Below are 9,808 nucleotides of genomic sequence, written 5' to 3' on the forward strand. Positions count from 1 at the left end.
CTCCTGCCGCATCCAGTTATGTACGGTGTTACTGCATGACTGCAGACGTACTACGACGACTGACTAACAGAAGAAAAAAAAGATTGAATACACTAGATGAAGTTATGAACATTTTAAAGGGAAATATATGTTTCGGTTATCGCTTCAGTGAATTTGAAAAGTGTGAGATATGTTAGATAATTCTCATAAAAACAGTCCTTTTGATTCTATTAAGTTCAAAAAATAAATAAATAAATAAATAAATGGAATAACTAAAGTGGGTGAATCAGATGAATCCTTCTATAGAAATAGATATATGTAAGAGTTTTATAAAAAAAAATAGTCCTGTAAAAAAATATATTTTTGAATTGCATTACACCCTCAGCATTATGCCCTCACTTAAGTGTCATTCCTTCTCGAGTGAGGGAAGGACAATTGCATTAAAATTGGGTTTTATTAGTAACGCCTAACTGATATTTTAGTATATATTCGCATATAAATATCCTCAATGATGAAGTAACTTATGTTTGTTCAGTTTTCATGCATTATTTTCTATAAAAACAAAAGGGAGCGAATGATAGATGCAAAAAAACCTAATCTGAGTTTTATGCTTTCATATAGATTTCAAGTAAAAATTTCCGGCGTATTAAAGACGCAAATATGCTATTTTTTTTCTGGGTGTCCAGCTGCGAATTACTACACTTACTTGCAATTTTTTTTTTTTTTCATTTTGATTCTAGGAAAGAAATTAATTGTTGTGTTACACCAGCCGCTGGGAACAAACTTAAAATTAATTACGTAAACTAATTTGTAATGAAAATTTAAATGTTTTTTTAATTTGAATTTTCAATATTTTAAAATAAAAACCACAATAATTTGAACTTATTGTTTACTTGCTTAGAAATAATTTTTGCTTATTTTTTGCTAACAGTGTGGACAAGTAAGGAAATGACATTTGGGTACTTTAGACTTACATTAAAGACATTTATAATAAAATACAGAAACTTGACTTTTAATTATCTTTTTAAACTCGATCCGGAAAAGTATTTAAAATCCTAAAAATATGTGTGGGTCGTAATTTTCTTAATTTTCAAAATTTTAACAATAAATATTTTAAACGTTCCTCTGCCGTACAGTGTTGCTTCTACCATCTCAGAATCAGGTAATCGCGAGCATTCATGAGTATCAAACATACGGCAAGAGCCAATTTTCTCGCACTTTAATAAATCAATATTAGCTACTACTTTGATCCACAACTTACTAATAACTACAAACTAAACTTACAAATTCAAGACTTGTGATTTTAAGATGCAGCTTACAAAAAATAGTAGCTTTTGATACTTTTCAGCTACTTAAATCAACTTGGCATGAGCATTGGTGGAGTCTCAAGGAAGGTTTATTTTTTATGCGGTGACATTTCCAACTACTGTCAGCTCGCTTAATCGCGTAACGGATAAACGAATATCCCGCTTATACGAATAAAATATCCCGGAACAGAACATTTCCCATGCCGTAGATGCAATGTTAAAAATCCCCGCTTAATCAAATACCCAGCTTAATCGAATGATCTTTCTTGGAACATATAGTATTTGTTTAAGCGGGGCCGACAGAACCAATTTCTGTAAAACTGTTTCTTCTGCTTGCGTTCTCTAATTGGGGTAAAGCTAACTTTACAGCGTACTGGTTTGATCGCGATTAAGCTTCAGCTCGTCCTAACGCGGCCAAGTTAGCTCTGCTCTTAGAAGAAACAAAAGCTTACTTTAGCATATTATAAAGCTAAAGAACTTGCTGTTTATTAGGCGTTTAGAGACATGAGAGGTCAGAGTTGCAAAACTGTAATGTCGTTAGAATTGTTATTCAAATTTATCCTGTATAAATGTGATTAAAGCAGAAAAAAAAATATATACCCATTAAAAATTAGATTTTTGAAAAGAGTTGACACCGATTAATCTATAACTTAATAGTCAAAGAAGAGAAAAAGTCTATCAAAGTTTAATGCTTCATATTTAGCAACATCTAGAAGTTGAAGGGATATTTCCATCTTTAGAAATGATATTAATTCATGAAAAAAAATTTGATATATTGTAATTGAAGTAATTACTGTGTGTACCATTTTCTATGCTAGTAATTTTTATAACATGCATTTAAGGCCTCATGTACAAAGTGAAAATAAAAATAAAAGCGTGTTAATAAGGCCAACCATTTTATAGTCAGGTGTAACAAATGTCCTCTACTTAAGTAAACATTTTTTAGCATTATATATATTTTTAATTTTTAGCATACTTAATTCAATTTTAATGAATAATTGCACTCGCATTTTAATTATTTTTAGGCCTTATAATCTGGGCTCTCAGTTTAATTAAAAAAATATCCTAAAAAATTTCAACTTTGAGAAAAAATGTTGAGGAGTGCAAATGTGCCTTTACATATATATTTAGGGAACTCATTCGCCATAATTCAAAAAAATCATCGTTTTCTTTAGTTATTTAATGTATTTAAATACTTTCATTTCGTTAAACAACGGAATTCGATTTTCATCCATTCAACGACTGAATTAGTCCGATAAAAAAACGAAGAAATTGAAATGTTTGCAAAATAAGAGTAGCACATATCACTGAAATTTCGAACTGAATATACTGTGTGTCCAAGTGAGGAAATACGACCTACATTCCAATTTCAATATCTGAAACTACTAAAATAGGTTGTAGGCCGAATCTCATGCTTCTGTTGGACTTAAGCCACTATCGATTGAAAGACGCATCATCGACAAAGAAAGAAGTATGTTTCCCTTTGAGGGAAGAATTCTTTTCGCTCGCTTGGGCCGCATTCCATCGCCCGTCCATCCCTGGATTCAAAGCAGTCGTGTCCAGGGATGTCCGCCTTTCTGAGACAGCCATAGATGACAGCGAGGATCGAAAACGGGAGGGACAGAAAGTTCCAATGACAATGTATCGACTCTTAGGGAAGAAAGGATTACAATTCCTGTTCTTGTCTAGAAGAATAGATACGTGCTTGGAAATTATATCGCATTTGTGGACAGAGGGGGGGGGGATGTGTGAAAGGGTTTGGACAATATTTTGAAATCGTAACTGCTTGTATAAAATTATTTTTATGTGATTACATGCCAAAATCTTCCATTTTAATACCTTTCTCTACTTCTTAAGCATAATGAAGTAAGTAAAATGGAAATTTCCCTGAATTTTATACAACCCACCATATTTTAACTTTGGATGGATAAAATCCATTGTATAAGATGCACAAAATGAAAATTTTGTTGCAACATTCATAAGTATGATGGACGTGTTGTTCTATAAGCATAAAAATGCAAATTCTGACTTTGTCGCATGATTTGAAGTAATCAGCACATTGTCAGGAGAATGTTCAATCCATCAAAATCTGGAATTGCAATATGATTAACATCAATTATCCCGAAACGAGTTTAGATTCGGATGATAAATCAGTGCCTCCATAAGTATCCTGGGCTGTCGTTACAAATATACGGTAGTGTCACCAAAAAACAACTTGCGAAATCTAGATGGATATAATGCTTTGTCGCAACATTTAGTGACGGCACAATAAGTTTTAAGATTGTTGAAGATATTGAAGATATAACATTATCATATTAAAAGTATGGGATGGTGCCTCCGAAAGTTCAAGACGGGTGCGTTGCGGTGTTGCCAAGCATATATTATAACATGCCAGCAGTAGTATCTGGTGACGTAGTAAAGATTTCTTAGTATCTTCAAAACATCGGCGAATATCGTCGTGGTATAGCCCCTAAAAATAAATACTAAGACACGAATGACATTTGACATAAGAATGTCATGATATGCATGCTTCTCTAAGTTTCAATTTTGGGTACTTCATATCGATATGAATCTTTACATAAAAGAAAAACTTGTATCAAAAATAAGTATTAGACTATTTAAAATCTGCTTTTAACTTAGCTGGTGTGAATCCAAACTTTTCAGCATCAAGATATACAGCACTGATAAAAAATTTTTTTAATATAAATCAAATTTTTCGACTTTTTCCTTAAAAATTGTTAGACATAAAATCAAAATTAAATAAGTTAAAAATTTTTAAATAATATTTATCTTTTTGTACAACGATTTAAGAAGAAATAAAATTAATATGTTTTAGTTAATTAATATGTATATTTGATTTATATGTTTTATTTACATGAGTTGCATGCACTACACGAGCCCCTTTGCATATAATGTCGTGGGAAGTTAAAGGACAGTATCTGTAATTTTTTTCTTCTGTTCTTTATTTACTTTTTGACATTTTTGTCACTTATTGAACTCTAGTTTTAGTTTACAAGCTTGCTTATTTGGTTTCTGCAGAAAATAAAGCGCGAAAAAATCGCTAAATTCTAACATTTCCCTATTGTTAGTGTAGACTCCAAAACACGTTTCTTCGAATATTTCAAAAACTAATTTCTTCAGATACTGACTGCTCTTGACCTTTTCACGGCAAAATACTATATGCACACATCATTCCTGCTATGATATCACATAAAAATGATTTCATCGATCATGCCTTAAAAAAGTCCAAACGCACTGTTTTAAAAATCACAAAAAAAAAAAAAAAAAAAAAAAAAAATGAAGAAACTGGTAAAAAAATACTTCAAAGTGCAAAACAATGAAAATTTGTACTTTCTCAAAAATGGAAAGCTATGTTTTTGGAGGAAAGTGCATCGAAAATTTCTTTCAAAAAGCGTCGAAATTGTATATTTTATCATGCAACTCCATTCAGCCATCCTATCCATAACTCCAGACAAAAGCCATCTTCAAACATTATTTCCCAAAACGTTCCAGGCAACCCCCAAATGACAAGGACCGGCAGAGTGCCGAGGAAGAACAAAAGAGAAAGAACTTTGCACGGGGCTTCCAGAAATACGCAAAGTAGCCCCTTTCATCTGCAAGTCAAAACAGGGCTCAATGAAGCAGCCCTCTCGCGAAATGGAGAGTCCATTTTCGCAGTCTGTCCATAATGGTCCTTGGTGGGGGACAGCCCCGGCAGGAAATGACCCGCTTTTAGAGCGGTGACTGATGGACATGGAGTGCGTCACGAGCTCACGTCCGCCAATTGGAGTGCGTTTCATGTGCAATTGTCGCCGGAAATATAGGCTGTCAAGGACCGCTGGCCAAACGGGGAACCTATGTTTTTCCAACGCTTTAACGCACGGCGTTTCTCTTTCCCCCAAAACAGACGATCCAAGCGCGAAATCTCCACGGGTGTGAGGGAATATCTTCAAAAACAGATAGACTACAAAATACAATTCAAGACGTTATTTTCAAAAAATAGATCAGTTATGGACGAGAGTAATGGTATGGCTGAGTGACAGTCATTGTTATTTTATGTTAACTGGCAAGCGTGTTGTTTTTCTTAAATCCCGAAACCAAATAAAAACTGTTCAAGAAAATATTTGAAATTCACGAGTGACGCTTGACGAACCGTGATATAGTTTTTAAATTTTTACTCATTCAACAACATTTTTTCGAATAAAGAAAAAAAAAGATATTATAATTATTTGAAGCAGTAATTTTCCTAATGTTAAAAAATGTATAGGCTGTTGAGCCTCTAGTGAAATATAGTTCTTGTTTTGCGACAATGCTTGTAATTGAATTTCTTTATCTCCACGAAAAGATGCTCAGATCTGTTTCCTAAAACACTGGTTTAGTCTGTCCTAACATTTTACTGCAAAAGCTCTACAATGTTATCTAAATGAATTCCAAAACCATCAAGCAATCTATTTTCTTTAAGTATAAAGAGCAATAAGGCCTTAGGCATCATCACTATTTTTTATAATTACACAAGATCAACTCGAATTATTTGTTGCGATCCATTTTATTATATGATATTAACTCTAAAACGCCAAAATATATCTTCATAATTAGTGGCAGGAATAGAAATAAAAAAACAAAGATGAACATTGGTACAAATATGCATTCATATAATATATACTGAAACATTAGAACTGCCTAAAATATTGGGATGATACTATAGTAATGATGGTATGGTACATAGAAAGGGGAGGGAGGTACGGATTCACGTGAGATCCAGAGGTTGGACCTCATTATAGGTTGATTGAACCCTGAGTATGTTATGGTCCTTTCATTGAAGATGTTGTCTCTTCTTTAGCTAAAATATGTGTGCATTTTTCATTGTAAAACCGTGCTCAGAATCAGTTATGGATTGAATATCATTTTGTAAGTAAATATTTTTTTCTTTAGTTTGTTTTCCCTTTAACCCTTTGAAGACCATTTGTTTCGATACAGAATCTGCAAATTTGCGATGCGTTCAAAAGAAAATTACTGTATATCCCCCCCCCCCGTCATTCGATTACATCCTCATTATAGTTTTTTTAAAACTTACTTACATTAAGGTTCTGACGTCTCAACAAGGTGAAAAAATTATAATTTTATCTATTAGTGTTCGCTAATTTACAAAATACTTTTGAAACTTAGGGGACGCATATGTCCTATGGTTCGTAATGGGTTAAGCCGTGAAAAAAAAAAAGAGTGCATAAAATAATATATGTTTGTGTATGTGAGTAGTACCAGTACAAAGTTGTAATTCACCCTCGAGCATTATATCAGATGTAATCTTTTCGTCTACTTCAAAAAGTTCTATTGGTGTTACAAAAAATATGAGTTGTATTTTTCAATTTGCAGTTGACGCAATAGTAATCATCAACAATAACAAAGTGATTCTTCCCGAAAAGTGCTTGTGACTTTTTTGTCGAGCAATACCCCTCATGTTGACGAACCTAACTCCCTGCTGCCCCACAAACGGAGAGCCGGGTTTCGATTTGAGGGGTCACGTGCGACAGTGAAAATAATGTCTCCTCGCCACAGTGGGGGCGTCGTCAGGGCACGTGCACCCCCGCAAAACGCTTCCCTCTGCAAACGAGGACGTCATCGTCCGCTCGGAGGGGGTGTCGTCTGACAGAACGATCTGGATCGGTCATCGCATACAACTCTCTCTCTCTCCCCTCGGATGTAATGAGGAGCTAATCTGTGTGGCAGAGAGATTAGTTTCTCATTAAACTCGCCACGCATGCTCAGTTCGGGGTGACATTCGCTCGACACGACGTACGTTGCTGAATCACTTCGACGTGCATTCGCACATCCATGAAACATTGAACCACTGAAGGTGATGAGCTGGATTAAAGCGAATGCCCACACAGAGAGAATGAATCGAGGTTTTGCTCTTTCAATATTAGGATTTTAAACTTTTTATTCTTACTGCCTCAATTGGTCCATTGATCAACAGTTAAGCATCAGCATGCAAGAACGTTACACAGTAAAAATCAGAACATTCCTGAGCAAGAATGGGCTGGTAATGTACCAAATTTCAGCAAGCAACATTTCTTGCAAAAAACAGGATTTTTTTCCTCCGAAATTCAGTAACATTCCTAAAATTATCCTGGTATCTTTCTGAAGCAACGAAGCATTCAGTAATCTCCACGGTTTAAAGCCAGTCTTGTCTCTGGACCTTTCAGAGAAAACTTAGGTAAGTTTATTTACTGAACATCTTCTTGATTTGAGAAGAAAGTTCCAAAATCAATGTTAAAAACACAGCCTAAGCTGAGGAAGAATTGCAAGCAAGAGCCATGAATCTAACTCGCCTGCAATTCTTGCAAAGCTGTCCAATCCAGAAGCTAAAATACTTTTCACAACAGTTAAAAGTTTACATTCGTGCATCTTGTAGCAATTCCAGAATTGTTTTGGAAAAAGTTACTTGATTTTCACAGGAAGTGGAAATGGATAAATACCTGTGAAACCCCGAAACGTTCCACTGAAATAATCAATAAGGTTTCGGAATTTTTGTTACTGTAGCTTCTAGTAACAAGGGCGACAGAGTAGATGGGAAAATGATCGACTCTGACGCCAATAGTTTTAAAGATCCATTACCCCAAAATCAGTCTGACACTGATTCTGCAGCCAAGGCAGAACCCTTGACTCTATGGGAAAATGACGGACAACGATCTTTGGAATTTTAAAACCTTCGAATCCATCTCCTTTACTCCAAAATCAGTCCAGCTCCAACTCACCAACCCTGCCAGTAACAAATAGAAAAGCTCATCGAAATCGAATGTAAGAAAGGGTAGTTAGTGACCAATGAATTTTGACTGAAGTCGATATTTTTGTTGCACAAGTTTAAAAATTTTTTTTGATTAGTCCTAATTAAAAAAGTTTTTGCCAGCTACCGTTCAATATATTTATTCATTTCACTGAAAAAATATTACTGAATAAAACTTTTTCGAATATCCAAAACTTAATTGCGGGTTTATAAATGTATTTTTCCAATTTTAACTTCGGGACCCAAAAATGGTTTAGAATGGCCTTTTCCTACCCGAAATAACTATCGCATCATCTCGATTTTAAATTCGACCAAAAGCACGTGAAAAATTCCCCTTTAGAAGATTTTCTTCATTCAGATTCGCAAGCACCAAAGCCTAAATTCACCAGGAGAAAAGTTATAAGCGTTTTTAAGTTTGTAAAATTCAATTTTAAGATGGATATTCATCGTTTGCACGAACTCAATTTCAATTAGAGTAAATAAAATCATTGATCTGTTACCTTTTTTTCCTTCGAATGTGAACAAATAAAATTCTTGCTTTTGCTTTGAGACTTTTCCTGCAGTCTGAGGGTTTACATTCTTTCCTTTTTGGTTACTTTTCCGCGATTTATTATTTTTTATTTCTTACTATCGGTCCAAGATAATCAAGAACTTTAGCTGTATTAATGGTGTTTTTTTACTGTTGTTTAATCTAATCGGCCCTTTCAGATGTGCAGTTAACGTTATTTCAGAACAGTTGATGCTAATGTTGATTGTCAGGGACTGATTTCGATATTCTAATGAGGGCTTTTGGAGAACTTATTCAAAAAGGAATTTCTTGAAGCTATTGTTCGAATTCTGATGAGGCTTAAAAAACAATGATGTTATTTTGAAATTTTTTCTTATTCCGAGAGGGGAAGAAGGTGGAGGTATTTTCATTTTCCAGGTAGATATTTTTAAAGAAGCTGCTGACGTTATTTGAAAACTGTGGTCTTTATTATAACAGGGATTTTTATAAATTTGTGTCATCTTAATAAAGAATTTTGGGGAGGGGTTTTTTCCTTTCCTTATTAAGAGTTTGGGTGACTATTGTCCTCATTCTAATGGGCATTTTTAGACTGTTGTCTTTACTCTGATGGGAATTATATGGATTTTTGTGTTGTGCTCACATAACGGATTTTTTAAGGACTAATGTCGAGGTTCTAATGGGGGTTTTTTGGTTGTTCTCCAAATTCTAACGAAGATTTATAGATTTTGCTGACAACACTACTGTGGGACAGTTGCCTTTATTTTAATGGCCCTTTTAGCAAAATTTCTCCTTATTCATTTGGGTATTGAGATGTATAGTGGAATGCTAACTTTATTTACGAAGTTTTTTTTATTCGAATGGGCATTTTTAGACTAATGTCCAATTTAAAATAGGAATTTTTTAGGGACTGTTGTCATTACTCTCTGACCTTAAATTTTAATTTTTTTATAAAAAGCTGTTCCATTAATATTTAAATGCAGTTCTGTTTAATATTTGGTATAACTTTTTTAGTCTACTGATTTTTGCTTCCAATTTCATTGCTGAAGCAGTATCTGTAAGAGCATTTTTTTTTTGCTCTTGTACTTTTGGTAATTCCTCCTCAAAAAAAATATATCCAGTACGAAAAAAGAACTATTTTTCTTCAAGAGAAAACAAAATTGATCTTTTTTCTGATAAAATTTCTACAATTAAGAATTTCTGTAAAATATTTATGGCAAATCTTTAAATTTG

This window comes from Uloborus diversus, chromosome 1 (genome assembly GCF_026930045.1).
Source record: "Uloborus diversus isolate 005 chromosome 1, Udiv.v.3.1, whole genome shotgun sequence".
Classification (NCBI taxonomy): Eukaryota; Metazoa; Arthropoda; class Arachnida; order Araneae; family Uloboridae; genus Uloborus; species Uloborus diversus.